Genomic DNA, 16653 nt, shown 5'->3' with positions numbered 1-16653 from the left:
ACCGCCGTCTCTCTGCGACCTCTAGGACCTGAAATCGCTTAGCATTGTGGTGGGTCGCCTCTTTATAGAGGCACAAGTGTGGCTCCTTGATGACTGGCAATTTTATCTATAGTTTACTTAGTACCGGTAACTGAGAAGGGGTACCTAAAATGTTTTGTGGGCAAAAAGGGGTATAGAGTCTAAATAAGTTTGAAAACCACTGGTTTAGAGAAAACAATTGTACCATCAAGCTCGGACTACTTTTTTGTGTTGGAGTTTCGTACTATGTGGCATGTATTCAATAAATAATAGGCTTACCAAAAACAAAAGTTCCACTATTGAGGAAAAAAAAAACAGAAATCATATTTTTCTCCTTCTTTAGGCTTTAGCTTGTTCCCATAATTAAAAAAAAAACATAAATAATGCTTTATTGTTAAACAACTCACAAGGCAAAGAAAAGCTGAATTCGTGTTTCAGGTCAAAAATTTTTTAAATCAGAATAATAACCGTAAAACAATCATAAATGAATCAATGTCAAATAGTTTTGTTGTTTTGCTGGGTCTATTATACGAAACCCGTGAGTCGTCTCAGAGAAGAAAAATATCAGTGCTAACCCATGGTTATTAACATACAGACACTCATGAAGCCTTCGGCGTTAGAGCCTGGACTCCCTAAAGTTTTCGAAACGTTATGGCTGCTCTAATTACCTGATGTCATAAATTGCCAATTTTGGGATTTTTTCGCATTTATAATCCCTCCATTATATAAACTTGCAGATAGTGGCGGATCCAGGGGGCGAGGGCGCGCGCGCCTCCCCTAACGTAGTCTAAAGTAGTGTAATTTACTTAATTAACGCAAGTTTGTGTTAATTAAATTTGCTCCTAACGCAAGTTTATCGGATCAACCTATTTTACGCCCCCCCCCCAAAAAAAAAATCCAGGATCCGCCACTGCTTACAGAGTTATTTGTTCTGCTTTAAAGTGATTTTGCTTAGCTCAGAGATTTGTGAACATTTAGTCTTCAGATTTTTTTTTCTGGCCAGTGATAACAGAGTTGGATGGTTTTAGCATAGTCCGCGTCCGGTTCATCTTGGGGTTTGATTTCCATTTGAACCATCTGCTTATCAAGCTTAAGCTCAGGACAGCTAATCATTCTTATCAAGTCAAACGAATCTCAGAGAAATTTTCCCTTTGATTGACAGAACAATACAAAATTTTTCCAAGCGTAAAAAATGGCAAAATACAAAATGGATCAATATCTTTGAAGAACGACAAAGGGGGGCTCAATTCAAAAAACTAAGCTCTTGAGAAGTTATTATGAAATAGTAGATGATGGGTGAGGTATTCTCCGAGCTCATTATGAAAAGTAAGAGACATTTCGACCAATCACAACGCTTCCTCATTTCTAGGAGAATGAACGGCAGGAGCTTATACTTCAATATTTAATAAGGCATATATGAAAACCACCCTAATTTGTAGAATAGATTCCCTGGAGCAGTAGCTTAAAATTAGAATGATTGGGCGAATAAAAGCGCTCTTTAAAACCCTCGAAAATTTGCAAAATCCGTGACATTATCATTATCTATAAAAGAAGCTAATTTGAGGAGGATAACTCTCTTTACAGAACATTGATCCGACGCGTATGGGAAATAGATGGGTTAAAATAAAAGATGGTTGTGAAACAGCAGCAAATTCTTCAATAGTGGAAGAAGAAGTGAAATATCCTTGATTTCTAAGAGAGCCAACGATAGGAGTCTTCTTCATCTGAATGACATTAATTGTAAGTCATGTATTTACTTTATATTTGGAAAAAGCTAGGATGAAGATATTCGCTTTGCAGCGCACTGATCAGCCGTATATGAGCAATTATATGAAATGGAAAGAGGATGGGGAACTAAAAATTTGATACAAATCCTTAAAAATGGATTAAGATGATTCATTTTAATGACATTAATTTTGTTTCATACATTCTATATTTGGGAAAAGGTAGAATGAAGTCATTTGTTTTGCAGCACACTGATCGGACACATATGAGGAATTATATGAAATTCAAAGAAGATTGGGAATTAAACTTTTTATGCAAATCCTCAGACAATGGATGAAGATGATTCATTTTAATGACATTCATTTTATATCATATATTCTATATTTGGGAAAAGCTAGAATGAAGTCATTTGTTTTGCAGCGCACTGATCGGACGTATATGAGGAATTATATGAAATTCAAAGAGGATTGGGAATTAAAATTTTGACGCAAATCCTAAGACATTGGATGAAGATGATTCATTTTAATGACATTAATTTTACGTCATATATTCTATATTTGAGAAAAGCTAGAATGAAGTCATTTGTTTTGCAGCGCATTGATTGGACGTATATGAGGAATTATATGAAATTCAAAAAGGATTGGGAATTAAAATTTTGATACAAATCTTCGGACAATGGATGAAGATGATTCATTTTAATGACATTAATTTTATGTCATATGTTCTATATTTGGGAAAAGCTAGAATGAAGTCATTTGTTTTGCAGCGCATTGATTGGACGTATATGAGGAATTATATGAAATTCAAAGAAGATTGGGAATTAAAATTTTGATACAAATCCTCAGAGAATGGATGAAGATGATCCATTTTAATGACATTAATTTTTTTTCATACATTCTATATTTGGGAAAAGCTAGAATGAAGTCATTTGTTTTGCAGCGCACTGATCGGACGTATATGAGGAATTATATGAAATTCAAAGAAGATTGGGAATTAAACTTTTTATGCAAATCCTCAGACAATGGATGAAGATGATTCATTTTAATGACATTCATTTTATATCATATATTCTATATTTGGGAAAAGCTAGAATGAAGTCATTTGTTTTGCAGCGCACTGATCGGACATGTATGAGGAATTATATGAAATTCAAATAGGATTGGGAATTAAACTTTTTATGCAAATCCTCAGACAATGGATGAAGATGATTCATTTAATGTCATATATTCTATATTTGGGAAAAGCTAGAAAGAAGTCATCTGTTTTGCAGCGCACTGATTGGACGTATATGAGGAATTATATGAAATACAAAGAGGATTGGGAATTAAATTTTTGATGCAAATACCCAGATAATGGATGAAGATGATTCATTTTAATGAAATTAAATTTATGTCATACATTAACTCTATATTTGGGACAAGCTAGAATGAAGTCATTTGATTTGCAGCACACTGATCCGACCTATATGAGCAATATATGAAATTCAAAGTTTAAATTCTTTATTATCCACTAAAAAAAATCACAATGCTATTAAAATAATAACCAACAGTGAGGTGAACTCGTGTGTGGGTCTTACAAAAAAGGAATGAGAAATATAATTTTGATGCAAATCCTCAGACAGTGGATGAGGATAATTCATTTTAAGAACATTAAATTTTATGGCATTTGCTATATTATCTCTATACTAGCGACAAGCTGAAACGACCAAGATATTTTTTCAGACACTAATCTAACCTATGCAAGAAATATATATAATTATGAGAGTTGTAAAATAAAAAATTGAAGCAAATTCTAAGACAGTCCATAAAGACATTTTAATTTAATGGCATTTTGCTAACTGATTTATGTTCACGATAAGTTAAAAAAAGGTGAATATATTTTTTACTGCACGTCGGTTTTTTTTTATTAAAGATGAAATTAAATAATGGTTGTGAAATAAAATTTTTTAAGCAGATCATTTGTATTCAACAGTCGTGTCATTTTAGGTAGATAATCCATTTTAAAGCGCATACAAATGCCAGTAACTGGCTTCAACACTCAAAACTAAAATGTGGCCTTACAGTGGAGGAAACATTATAGTGACAGGGAAAAATGGTCAAACCTCAGGAAAATTGTCACAGATTTTTTATTGCACCAAAACGTACAAAAACATCAGGTTACTTGCATAAAAAAATCCACGCGAATCCCCTTGCACAAGTGTCCCAAATTTGCCCTAGAAGGGGGAAATTTATTATTGTATTTATAAATAAATATTTTGGAGTTTCAATAGTTGTTTCCTATCAAATCAAGCATGCTGAATACAAATCTGAATTCAGGTTTCCATTTTTTTCGCACTGTAATGCCCATTTCCACCCTAAAAGGACTGAGGGGGAGAGAGGGGGGAGGGGGGGGAGCTCAAAATTAAGAGACTGTTGGATTGTTTGGTCATTTCCTATGAAATCAAAGGTGGCAAAATCGAAAATGGAGTTCAAAACTTGATTTTACGTAGTCAAGTAACTCATCTTACCTTAGAACGGTTGTGAAAGTTGACCTTCATGAACTAGTTATTTTAATAATTTCTGGTCGATTCACCATTTCTTATCCACCTCGGAATGGCACCTTAGAATATAAGTCTCAAGCGGTTTAATTTTAAACCAGTATTCCAGAATCCCCTCCCCCTCCAGTTTGCAGTTTCCATTCCTTATTGCCATTCTTTAAGTGACTTAATCAGTGGGGCCATAGTTAGAGGAGTAGCTCCAGCATTTTATTAGAGGGAGGGGCAAGAGGGTTTTATAGTAAAGGGGCATGGGCTATATAAGTTTTTTCCGATTCTTTTTTTGGGGGGGGGGCAACTGCCCCCCCCCTCCCAAACGACGCCCTTGACCATAGTACTTGCCATTACCTTTGACTAACAGCTTTAATGGAAGGTAAAGTGTATCGTCGATGCAGAGCCTGCCACAAGTGCTTTAAGAAGTGCTATTCTCGTCCTAGGTGGATTTCACACTGCCACTTTCCAGAACTGCCCGTCTTTGGTTTCAGTGTTTGGACCTAATTTGAATCCTGAGAAAGAACCTAAAAATTGAACGAAATAGAAACCTTGAGCTTTATCCACAATCGTTGTTGGAATTGCTTCCTTATTTTGCTGCTTCCGGCTCCAATATTTACACGAAGACTACTTGGCAGTTCGTGCAGTCGATTTTTCACTTGAGGAAAGACAAGCCAGAGCAAAAACGTTACGGGAATACCTGTTCATCCGGAGAACTTACAATAAAGATTTTAATGAGAAGTACGAAAACGAGTCAGGTATAGGGATGATACGAGACGAGAGGTATAGGGATGACTGAATCGCAGCGGACAATTTGGACAAGAGCTATGCTTACTTTGGTCCTCGTTAACGAATGCACGAAGAACCTGACTGGCCTCGCGGAGTTGACTATTGAAAATCACACAGAAGAGATATCTTCGAGGAGAGCTAGAAATCTAGCGGACATCAAAAAGACAGTTCGATAAATTTAGCCCCTAGAACCCATTAGGCAGAATTCACAGCTGTTGAATGTGGTTACTGGTGCCCAAGCTTCATCATCTGTAAACGCAGACATTGCCAAATCTGTGGGAGAAGCGATTCTGAAGGACATGGAAGCAAAGACATTGACAAACATGTTTTCAAGAGAAAGGAGAAAGCTGTGCCTATGGTTGAGAAGTCATCCGTGGTGATGGACAGCAAGAGAGAAATAGTCGACCCAGCTCTAATCTTCCAACCGTCTAGCCGAAGTGGTTAGCACCAGTGGTTTTGACTTGACCGAGGTTCTGTCGTTCAAGGTCTGCACTTTTCCACCTTTGTCAGCCGACAAAGCATCTCTAATAATGCACTGATCCAGTGATCCAATGTCACTGGTGGTCCAGTGACATTGACATCCTCTCAGAGAGTTTCGGGCGGTGGCTGGCTAGTCGAGAAAATCCCATGGACTGCTGGATCAACACACTTTGAGATGACAGTGGCAGTTTTTTACTCTTAACGTTGTCGGCCACTTACATTGGGAATGATACCGATCTTATTAGTCCTTCTGCTGTACCATGCCTAGATTGATGCATGTGATATTTTTAAGCAGGCAGACACATATGGACATAACCGACGAGTGTACGATATAAGAAGGATCAAGAACAAACTAGGAACCGAAGTAGCAGAAAATCTCCTTTTTGCCACGCAGTGTCTGGCTGCGATACAACATCTGGACTTCACGACGTAGGGAAACCAACAGTGTCATGTTTCCTTGTCATGGGACATGGAAAAATCTAAAAGATTTCTCTATGTCTAGTGGATCTTCCTCTGTTGATCTACCTTTCAAAAGCATATTTATTTGTGCTGCTCGGGAGACCAGAGAGAAGCATTGACCTCTCTTACTTTTCTATTGTATACAAGTGGTCTCGACTCACAAGTTTTAAAGATTAAGCAAATAGAAATTGGTAATGTTAATTTCAAAAGATATAGAAAAGTTGTTCAAACATCTTTGCGTAACGACAGAGTGGGATGGGGGGGGGGGGACGTTGACCCGTCAAAAGTGTACATTTTCCATTTTCGTAAGAATCATTGGTGTAACTAGGGAGAATTCCTTAACTTAACCCCCTCAGGTATGGTTAGAAGCAATAGCAAGAAGAACCCGAAATATTGTAGGCACCTTTATATATATGGCAGCAAATCCACCAGAAAATGAAAAGGGTAAATTTATTTAAGAGAATTATCTAAAGAGTATTTTTCTTTTATAAGAGCATTTCCATTGATAATGAAAATTCCCCTACGGACAAACTATATTTGAAATCAAAGGAAACTTAACTTAATTAATTGAAAATCCTTCTCCTCTTGTTCCATCCACAGGCATGGTCCATCCACACCGAGTTTAAGTGGAGTTGTATTCTAAACTGCAAAACAAGAGTAAGTTTTCTGCTAAATCACTATTAACTTCAATTCGTGTCACAGCGTCGGGTCGAAGGCTGGGTAAGCATAGACAGCGCAATAGCGCTGCCTAAGAACGATGTTGGTACAATGTATATATTTTTTTTTTTTTGGTTTCCACACCAGGGCACTTTGTATAGAAGGAGTTGTCATAGAAACTTCGAAAAGGACTCATTCGATTGGAAATTGGAAAGGCTAGCGCACTTTTTAATAGTCAAAAGTGATTGGAAGGCAGCTAACACTCCTTCCACGCCCATCCAATCAAAATTTTGAGATACCCATTTTGTTCAGCATAGTTGATTACCGGTTAGAAATTATGCTTTTGAGGAAGACACCCCCCACGACCCTCAGGGCAAGGGTTTTAAGTTATGCCCTGGGGGCCTATAAGAAATGTGTTGGCACAATGTATTATTTATATGTTTTTTCCTTTAGACCAGGGCACTTTGCATTGAAAAAGTTGTCGTAGAAACTTCGAAAATGGCTCATTCAATCGGAAATTGGAGTGGCTAGTGCCCTTTTTAATAGTTAAAAGTAATTTGAAGGCAACTAACATTCCTTCAACACCCACCCTTTTCCCAAACAAATCCAACCAAAATTTTGTGATAGTTATTTTGTTCAACTTAGTTTATTTCCAGAGAGAAATTATGTTTCTGAGGAGGACACTCCCCCGCAGCCCTAAGGCCAAGGGTTGTAATTTATGCCCTGGGGGCATATAAGGTTTTTATATAAAGCGATGTCGTAAAAACTTCAAAAAAGGCTCATTCGATTGGAAATTCAAAGGGCTAGTGAGCTTCTAAATAGTTTTTTGATTTGAGGGCAACTAGCCCCTCCCCACGCCCATCATTCCCCCAAACACATCCAATAAAAATTTTGAGGTAATCATTTTGTTCAGCGTAGTTGATTTCTAGATAGTAAATATGTTGTTGAGGAGGACACTCCCCCACAACCGTCAGGGCAAGGGTTATAAGTTATACCCTTGGGGCATATAAGGTTTTTATTGAAATCTTTGTCGTAGAAACTTGAAAAAAGGGTTCATTCGATTTGAAATTCAAAAAGCTAGTACCCTTTTTAATAGTCGAAAGTGATTTGAGGGCAACTAGCCCCCCTCTCACGCCCAGCTTTTCCCCAAACAAATCCAATTAAAATTTTTAGATAGCCATTTTATTCAACGTAGTTGAAAGTTTTAGATAGTCATTTTATTTAACATAGTTGAAAGTTTTAGAAATTAGCTCTTTTAAGGATTGCAACCCTTCTCCCCCCCCCCCAAAGCCCTCAGGACATGGGTTGTAAGTCATGCCCTGGGGGCATATAAGGTTTTTATAGAAAGCGATGTTGTAGAAACTTCAAAAAGGGCTAATTCAATTGGAAATTGAAAGGGATAGTGCCCTTTTTAATAGTCGAAATTGACTGAAGGGCAACTAACCCCCCTCTCACGCCCACCAATTCTCACAACACATCCAATCAAAATTTTGAGATATCCATTTTGTTCAACATAGTCTAAAATTCAGGATATTAGGTCTTTTAGGATGATAACCCCTCAGAGCCCTCAGTGCAAGGGTTGTTAGTTATGCCCTGGGGTATACGAGGTTTATAGAGAAAGTTGTTGTAGAAATTTCAAAAAGGGCTCATTTGATTGGAAATTGAAAGGGCTAGTGCCCTTTTTAATAGTCGAAAGTGAGTGGAGAGTAATTAACCCCCCTCGCACGACCCCAAGAGTCCCCAGGGCAAAGATTGTAAGTTATGCCCTGGGGGTATATAAGATTTTCATAGATAACGTTGTCGTAAAAACTTCAAAACGGGCTCATTCAATTGGAAATTGAGAGGGCTAGTGCTCTTCTTAATAGACGAAAGTGATTGGATGGTAATTAACCCCCCTCTCAAACCCACCATTCCCCCAAACACATCCAATCAAAATTGTCAGATAGCCATTTTGTTCAATGTAGTAGAAAGATCTGGAAATTAGGTCTTTGAGGATGACAACCCCCTCCCCAGCCCTCAGCACAAGAGTTGTAACGGGGGCATATAAGGTTTTTATAGAAAGCGTTGTCGTACAAACTTCAAAGGGCTCATTTGATTGGAAATTGAAAGGGCTAGTACCTTTTTTAACAGTTGAAAGTGATTGGAGAGCAACTAACACCCCTCTCACGCCCGCCATTTCTCCAAACACATCCAAACAAAATTTTGAGATAGCCATTTTGTTTAACGCAGTTGAAAGTACTGGAAATTAGCTCTTTGAGGATGACACCCCCCCCCCCACAGCCCTTAGGGTAAGGGTTGGAGGTTTAATCTTGGGGGGCATATAAGTGTTTTATGAAAAGGGTTGTCTTAGAAACTCAAAATAAGCTCACTTGACTGGAAATCCAAAAACATCTGGCTCTCTTTCATTGTCGAAAAAGATCAGAAGGTTTGATCTTCTTATTACAAAGACCAATGTGGGTACAATGTATTATTCTTTTATTTTTTGTTTAGACCAGGGCACTTCGTATCGAAGGAGTTGTCGTATGAACTTCGGAAAGGGCTGATTCGATTGAAAAATAGAAAGGGCTGATGCCCTTTTTACTTGTCGAAAGTGATTGGAGGGCAACTAATCCCCCTCCCCCGCCCCCCCTCCCATTGCCCCTTATGTTTAAAAACTAAATTTTTCCATAAAATTAAATCAAAATGCACTGTGTTAATGCTAATTACTAATAAGGCATCTCAGCAATATCCCAAGAACGACTGAGGGTATTATGTTCAAACTTTTGGGGCTACTTCTGGTCTTAAAATTCAACCAAATCCAAATAGCGTAAGTGCATCCAAGCTATCAAAAAAAAAAATAAGCAGATTTTTTTGCGAATGGTATCAAGTTTTCTATTTCAGGTCAACTAGAGGAGGTATGAAACTAAATTGAACACTACGATTTGTATCCAAATTTTTAAAAGGGTGTATGTTGTTAAAAATTGCTGAAAATTTTTCTCCAGCATTCAAATAGCAGGCCAAACTATAAAGTCTTAAAAAAACAAAAAGATTCAAAGAATTAGTTTCTTTTTCCCTGAAAAGACTGTCAATATAAAACGAGCAGAAATTAATTAAAAAAAACCTTCCCCACAAAATAAGTTTTTCAAAGAAAAGTAAAGAACTCCATTAAAACAAAAATGAGCAAAAATAAAATCAAATAATATACCTAGCGTGAAACTACCACAAATCAGCATCGATAAATAAATACAACCCAAAATGAACATAAATTACAATAAATAACCGAGTCAAACTCAAAACGAGTAGAAATTAACACGAGTAGGGCTCAAAACACCTATGCCTTCCCAAGTCCAGAACATAATTTGCACTTTACTGAAAAAAATACAAATGAATGTGCATTGCCAGCTTAATATACATATACTAATATTTAGTAATCAGAATGTTAATATTATTTGATTTATTAAAGTTATAAAAGTAAAAATATTTATATTTTTACTCCTGTTAATTTCTGCTCGTTTTGTGTTTGACTCGGTTATTTATTGTAATTTATGTTCATTTTGGGTTTCATTTTTGCTCATTTTTGGTTTAATGGAGTTCTTTACTTTTCTTTGAAAAACTTATTTTGTGAAAAAAGTTTTTTTTAATTAAAAAAATAACAGAAGGAGTAACCTTCAGTTACTCCAGGACAAGAAAGAAGAACATGGACAACCACAATAACACCAAAAGCCACTGCAGCTTTGGAAGCCATGCCATGCTCAAGGTCAGTCAGCCTACCTCCACTTTCACAGATATTTAGGTACCTTTGGGGATATTTATGACTCCCACAAAATTCCTTGCACAATTCCTTGGTACTGCTGGAAAACAAAAGCTGGTGCATAGGGATAACAGCAGAGTTTTGCCTTTAAAGCTCTACCAAGGCACAGTACCCTGTGCAAAGGAGGGGTGGGGGTCCATAAAAGTTTGTCATGTTTGACTTACAAAGGCAAATAAAATAGAAATGGGAAAATTTATGAGGTACATAAATGAAACTTTCAGAAATAAATGTAGAGCTATGTCGAGGCCAGGGTATGACTTTCTAAGCTCATATCCCCAGTGTTTGCCTTAATTGAAAAGCTTGAGGGATTGCATGCCTTCTTCTGTTGTTTAATTTGTAGCTAATAAACTTCCGTTATCTTACAGAACGTTAAGTACTGACAGTTAAAAAATCATTACGAATAATATGTTAAAGAATAATTTGCAGAAATTTTTGAAATGGAACCCTTAGTATACAAAAAAGATTAGAAACTTCAGAAAAAACCGTCAAACTATAATTTAAAACTGCCAAATCCAAAAGTAGTTCAACAACATTTTTTAATAGTGAAATTTGCAAGGTTCATATTTGCGTTTGAATTTTTTTTTTAATCTAGTGCTCAAAACTCTTTAACAATTATCAATGACATTGTTTACAATTGCTAAAAAAAATAAATGGAAATTGTTAGGAGCAATTTTAAACTGGCTTACGGAAACATATTAATTAGTTAAATTATTACCTTGGATAATAATCCAAGCAAACTAAAAACAAACTTGAACAAAATTTCATTGGGCAGAAGAAAAAAACGTATCTCATTGCAGGGTAGTCCATATTAAGGTGTGGCTTGGCAAAGTATGGTTCACAGAATTTTTCCTGGCCTCTAAACAAAGCTTGAACCACATTTGTATCAGGTCCTTCAAGACTTACAAGTAGGAAATTACCTACACGGAATGAGTTATTCATTCTGTTATTTATTTATGGCTGTATTTTCTACCCAATTTCACACGAAATTTTGTTTTAAACCATTTTATGGTTTCGATGTAAAACTGTGTTCAATTCTTCTCAAGCTATTGACCTTACATTTTTTTTTATCATTGAAATTCAATATTTAGTAATCTTGCTTAAAACAAATATGCTAACAAGAAATCTTGCTGAATTTTTCATATTACTAAATGATAACAAAAAATACCATAATAAAAACTGTAGCATTCAGTAGAAACTGGTTGAGAAACTGCTGAAAAATGTAATATCAGAGGTCAGTTTCATCATGGGTTTTAAGCACGAAAAATTAGCTATAAAAAAAAAACCTGTTAAGTTTAAGAAACCAATCAAGTGAAATTAAAATAGTGGTTTTCACTATTATTTTGGAAAAAACTACTTAAACAACAAAATACAAGTAGAAGAATAGGGAATTTTTTCTATAGCCTCCTGAGACCTGACCATAGAAATACTTTTCTGATTATGTTCATTTCTTTGTAGTTGACTTAAAAAAAACAAAAATCATTTTGACCATTGATCAACTAAAAAAAAAAGTTGACCCCCCTCCCTCCCTCTGGAGGATGTCCACAGGTGTAGACATTGGGTCCCTATTAAGCTAAAAGTATAGTAAAAATCTGTTTCGTCTATTAAAAAAGATATGTCAAAACGTTGAAAACAAAACATTACTCTTCATGAAATTTCTTGAAGCAGTTGTTGTCTCGTTTCAAGCAGAGAATGATTTTACACTGCGAGCACATCCGTCTTGACCTTTTGCAGCATCCAGGCCTTCTGTATCGGGCTGCATTCGCCAAGTCACAAAATTCTGGTAGATGCAGTGCAGCTCTGGCATATGGTGGAGGGATTGGCCTCTTTTTCTCACTCAAAACACGGTGTTGAGTTTCACCCAATGGCTCTTCGTTGCTATTTTCTTGACCTCGTGACTCCGAGCTTCCAGAATTGAACAAAAACTAGGCCACGTTGAAACGAAGATCAATGAGCTGTTTGAGGTCACCAGAAACTTCCCACCCATGTAGGTGTTGTAGTCGGAGACTACTTGTGGACATTTGACCTGCACGTAAGACCCCTGGCGCTTGTCATACCGTTTGACCTCTGTCTCCTCTTCTATACCTTTGCAGTTTGAAGACAGGAGAACCACTTTGTTATCATACCACTGGGTCACGGCTACTTTTCTATCTGAGCGCAAAGACATGACAGAGGTTCCTCTGCCCTTTCTTTCATTTCTGTTTCGGTAAAAAGCGTTGGGCCGTTGGCACCCAAACGGTTCTTCATGATAGTTCCGGTCGCATTTATTTTTCTTTCAGCCAGCATGTCGAGGAGCTTAACAGACGAGAAGAATCGGTCAAAATAGAGGTATGTACCTTCTGGTATGGTCTCAGACAAGCGCAGTACGATCCCAGCTGACAAGTTATGTGCTACCATCTCTTCTCCCAGGGTGGTGGCTCCCTGGTTGATTTGGAAGTCAAGTATCAGCCCTAAGGAGCTGGCAAGGACAAAAGTCTTTAATCCAACTGGATTGGGCATGTTGGGTACATATTGCTTGAGAGTCGACAAACCCTGGAAGGGTATCATCTATTCGTCAATTGAACAGTTCCTGTCACGTGGCAACTGGAGACAGATATTCCTGAAGTTGTCAAGGATCGGCTGCACCTTCCAAAGCCTATATTTTGTTTTTTTTTAGTCTGAGATTTCTGAATAAACAACGAACTTCAGGTTCGACCGGATTGTGAAGAATCTGTCTCGAGTCATCTTTTGTGATATGGCATCCACCCTAAACTTCCCAGACCAGTACATGCGGATCCGAGGAAACTTGAGTTTACCCATCAGGATGACAATGCCAACAAAACTTTTCAGCTCGTCTGGAGTTACATTCAAGCTTTTGTGGTGGGCCAACTGATAGTTGTAGTTCATGCAAAAAGCTATACGTTCGAAGAAGCTCTCCGGGTAATATTGCAAAAAGAATTGTTCTGTACTCCAGTCGTCGTGGTCCTGGAAATGAGCGGGGCCCATGTCCGGGCCACGATGATTATCGAACCGCCGAGACTTCCTCCAGGACAAGGTTGCTGCTACTTTGTCAGCCTTCAAGCGTTTGGCACGGGTTGCTAAGGGTACGTCATCATCAGATTCTTCATTTTCAACATCTAGAAGAACAGCATAACTGCTTGATGACGGAATGGCTGCAACAGCTGGTTCACCATCACAGTCTGAAGACGACAAGGAGTGGTTTTTTATCCATTCCTCATCATCATCTAAATCAGAGAGTCCAGGTCACTCTCATCGAGCATTCCCAGGGCGTCATCAAGGGAAACTACAATAAAGGAACAGGTTCAGTAAGCTTGAAACTAATAGCTAGATAGATAGAGATTGGCAAAAGAACTATCACAAACCCTAGTGGACAAAATTTGCATTTCTGATTAAAAAAAAAATACAATAACAAAATAATAAAATAGCAACACAAAGTTACCACTGTAACGAAAACACGACATGTAACAGTCAGAAAACACAAAATACAAAAGTCATAAATATAGGTCATAACTATAAAATATTTTCAAGGTCATAAAATAAAAAGATAAAAAGGGTAACAAATAAAATAACCAAATATTCAACAATGAAAAAATAATATATAAAAAATATTTTAATTTTTAGCAGACTTACGGGTTGTTATTTTGTTTTATTTTATTTGCAAAAACGGGAATTAATTTTTTTTATAATGTAAGGAAGAAAAGGGTATGGGAGACCGAATGGGGGGGGGTAGGGACACTTTACGGGGGTGGCGATTTCTTATGGGTGAGTGGCGGCTAGGTTGTTGCCAATTTAGTAAATAAAACAATCATTGGCTTCTGCTATCCCCATTAGAATCAAGATTTGAACTACGAAAAATCAACCCTAGCTCTTTACTCGATTGGAACCGCCTGTCCACAGACGTGGACATGGAGGTTTTCCAAGTTCCACAAGATGGCACTTATCAAACTAACTGCTTTTAAAACAATCTAAGCACTGTCTACAATCAAGAGAGTACACCTGATTTTTCTCAGAACTCGTTCTCACCACTTTCTTTTTTTTTCTTTTTCTTACCTTTGCTTTTTTTCATCTCCTTATTTTAGCCTTTTCTAGTTTGTAAAAACACCACTAAAAGTCGCAGAAACTTTCTGAAAAAAATCGAAGATGGCTTTCCAGGTCCAAAAAGCACGTTGAAACAACGAAATCTTTGCTAGATGGCGAGGCCTTTGCACAAAAAATATTTTATGGGGGTGTCCACAGACGTGGACACCAGGTCCCAGGAGGATAGGACAGTGTAATGAGAACTTTAAATGAACACCCTATATCCGAGGGCCGTCCTCAGTAAAACCAAATGAAAAAATATATAAAAGAACAATCATTAAAACTAAAATCTTTTTAAAGGTGTACGTGTAACTGAACCACGGTGCAACTGAACCCTCGTGTAACTGAACCCCATTTAACTAAACCCTCATGCAACTCAACCCCATTTAACTGAACGCCCATGTAACTAAACCCCCGTGTAACTGAACCACCGTACAACTGAACCACCCTGCAACTGAACCATCGTGCAACTGAACCATCGTGCAACTGAACGGCCATGCAACTGAACCATCGTGCAACTGAACGACTTCACCGAAGCAGGTAATTAACCTTTTTCAAACCAAACGATAAACAACTACGAGTGTAGAAAATACCACAAAATGAAAACAACAAAATAAGCAAAGTGGTAAAAAAAATTACAGTATGTAGACGGTGAGAGCCGCCGTTTATCACCCCCCCCCCCCGGCAAAAAAACATCCCTTAAGAAAAATACCCCGCGGAAAATAAGACCTCACGGAAAATACCCCCCTCCCAGAAAATACTTACCCTCGGAAAATCCTCCCCCCCCAAAAAAAAAACCTCTTGCGGTTGGTTAGTCTCCAATCACTTTTCGGCTTATAAAAAAAAGACTAGAAATGCCAGGGGATTATCAAACAATTTCTACCTCCCTCCTCCTGTCGTCTCTCCCTTAGACCTAATTCTGTATTTATTTGAAGGCTCATTGAGAGCTGAGATGTTTTGGCATCAAAATGCACCCTTTGAGGTATCTCCCTCTCTTTCTAGCTACAAAACAATCAGATCACCCTATTGCAGAAATTTCGGTTCCTTTTTAAGTACCTTTGATATGTCTGTTGCTTACAGATAGTATTTGTCTTTTGGAAACATACGAAAATTTTTTGTGTGGGGGTTTTCCGGAGGATTTTTCATGAGAGGACATTATTTTTACGGAGGGGGGGGGGGAAGATTAACACATAAGGTCCTCTTTTCCACTTCCCTTGGAACTTCTCAATTAAACTAAAAAATCACACGACTCAAAGAAGATTTTTAAATTTTGAAAACCAAAATTTCCACAAGGGGGGTATTTTCCAGGTGATGAGGTTTCCGTGGGTGAAGGAGGGGAAATTTTAAGCGGGGGCAGGGGTTAAACGCTTAGATCCGTAGAAAGTTACAGGATGAAAGGAATCCCATTTAACAGACATAAAAAGAGAAATAAATCGGAATTAAAAGCTTATGACGTCCGATTTTCTTTGTTGTTGTGACAACAACAGAGCATTTTTATAAATCCTCTTGAATGTAATTTATATAAAGACTTAAAAAAGCAAACAAATTCCAACAAGGTTGAACATGTAAAGATTCTAACTTGTGTTTTATCCAATGTAAGTACGGTGGATGAGTTGCATGAGGGTTCAGTTGCAGGGTGGCTCAGTTGCACGGTGGTTCAGTTGCACGGTGGTTCAGTTGCACGGGGGTTCAGTTACAGGGTGGTTCAGTTACACGGGGGTTTAGTTGAATTGGGTTGAGGTGCCCGAGGGAGGAGTTGTACGGGGGGGGAGTTGAACGAGGGTTCATTTAAAGGGTGTTCAGATTCATGAGGGTTCAGTAGCACAAAGGTTCAGTTGTACGGGGGTTCAGTTGCACGGTGGTTCAGTTGCACGGGGGTTCAGTTACACGGTGGTTCAGTTACAGGGGTTCAGTTGCTTGGGGTTCAGTTGCTTGGGGTTCAGTTACACGGTGGTTCAGTTACAATGGAACCCTTTTTAAAACAATCTGTGTAAAGAGACCATAATCAGACGGATCTAGAGCGAAATCTTAGGGAGGGGAGGAGGGGCCAATGTGACAAGGGCAACATTAATCGACCAAATTGACAAGTTCATAATAAAAAAGAATAAAAAAATGGGGGGGGGGGCAATTCTGGTGG

General features: G+C 37.8%; 1 protein-coding gene across 4 annotated transcripts in view; it reads right to left on the bottom strand.

Annotated features, from left to right (window-relative positions):
• Window positions 1-16653, bottom strand: part of LOC148942250 (axin-1-like) — a 155493-nt gene that overhangs the window by 102894 nt on the left and 35946 nt on the right. Inside the window, exon 1 of one of the 4 annotated variants that reach the window (XM_089103537.1) lies at window positions 6559-6632. The exons of the other annotated variants lie outside the window; for them this stretch is intronic. The gene's annotated coding sequence lies outside the window, so the exon portion shown is untranslated. Of the gene's footprint in view, window positions 1-6558; window positions 6633-16653 lie in introns of those variants that run through there. 4 annotated transcript variants of the gene reach the window in all.

The sequence above is a fragment of the Artemia sp. Qi Xiang Cuo genome, chromosome 17, assembly GCF_049724085.1.
Source record: "Artemia sp. Qi Xiang Cuo chromosome 17, ASM4972408v1, whole genome shotgun sequence".
Lineage (NCBI taxonomy): Eukaryota > Metazoa > Arthropoda > Branchiopoda > Anostraca > Artemiidae > Artemia > Artemia sp. Qi Xiang Cuo.
The sequence above is the reverse complement of the archived record's forward strand: the minus strand, read 5'-3'. Positions and strand labels throughout refer to the sequence as shown.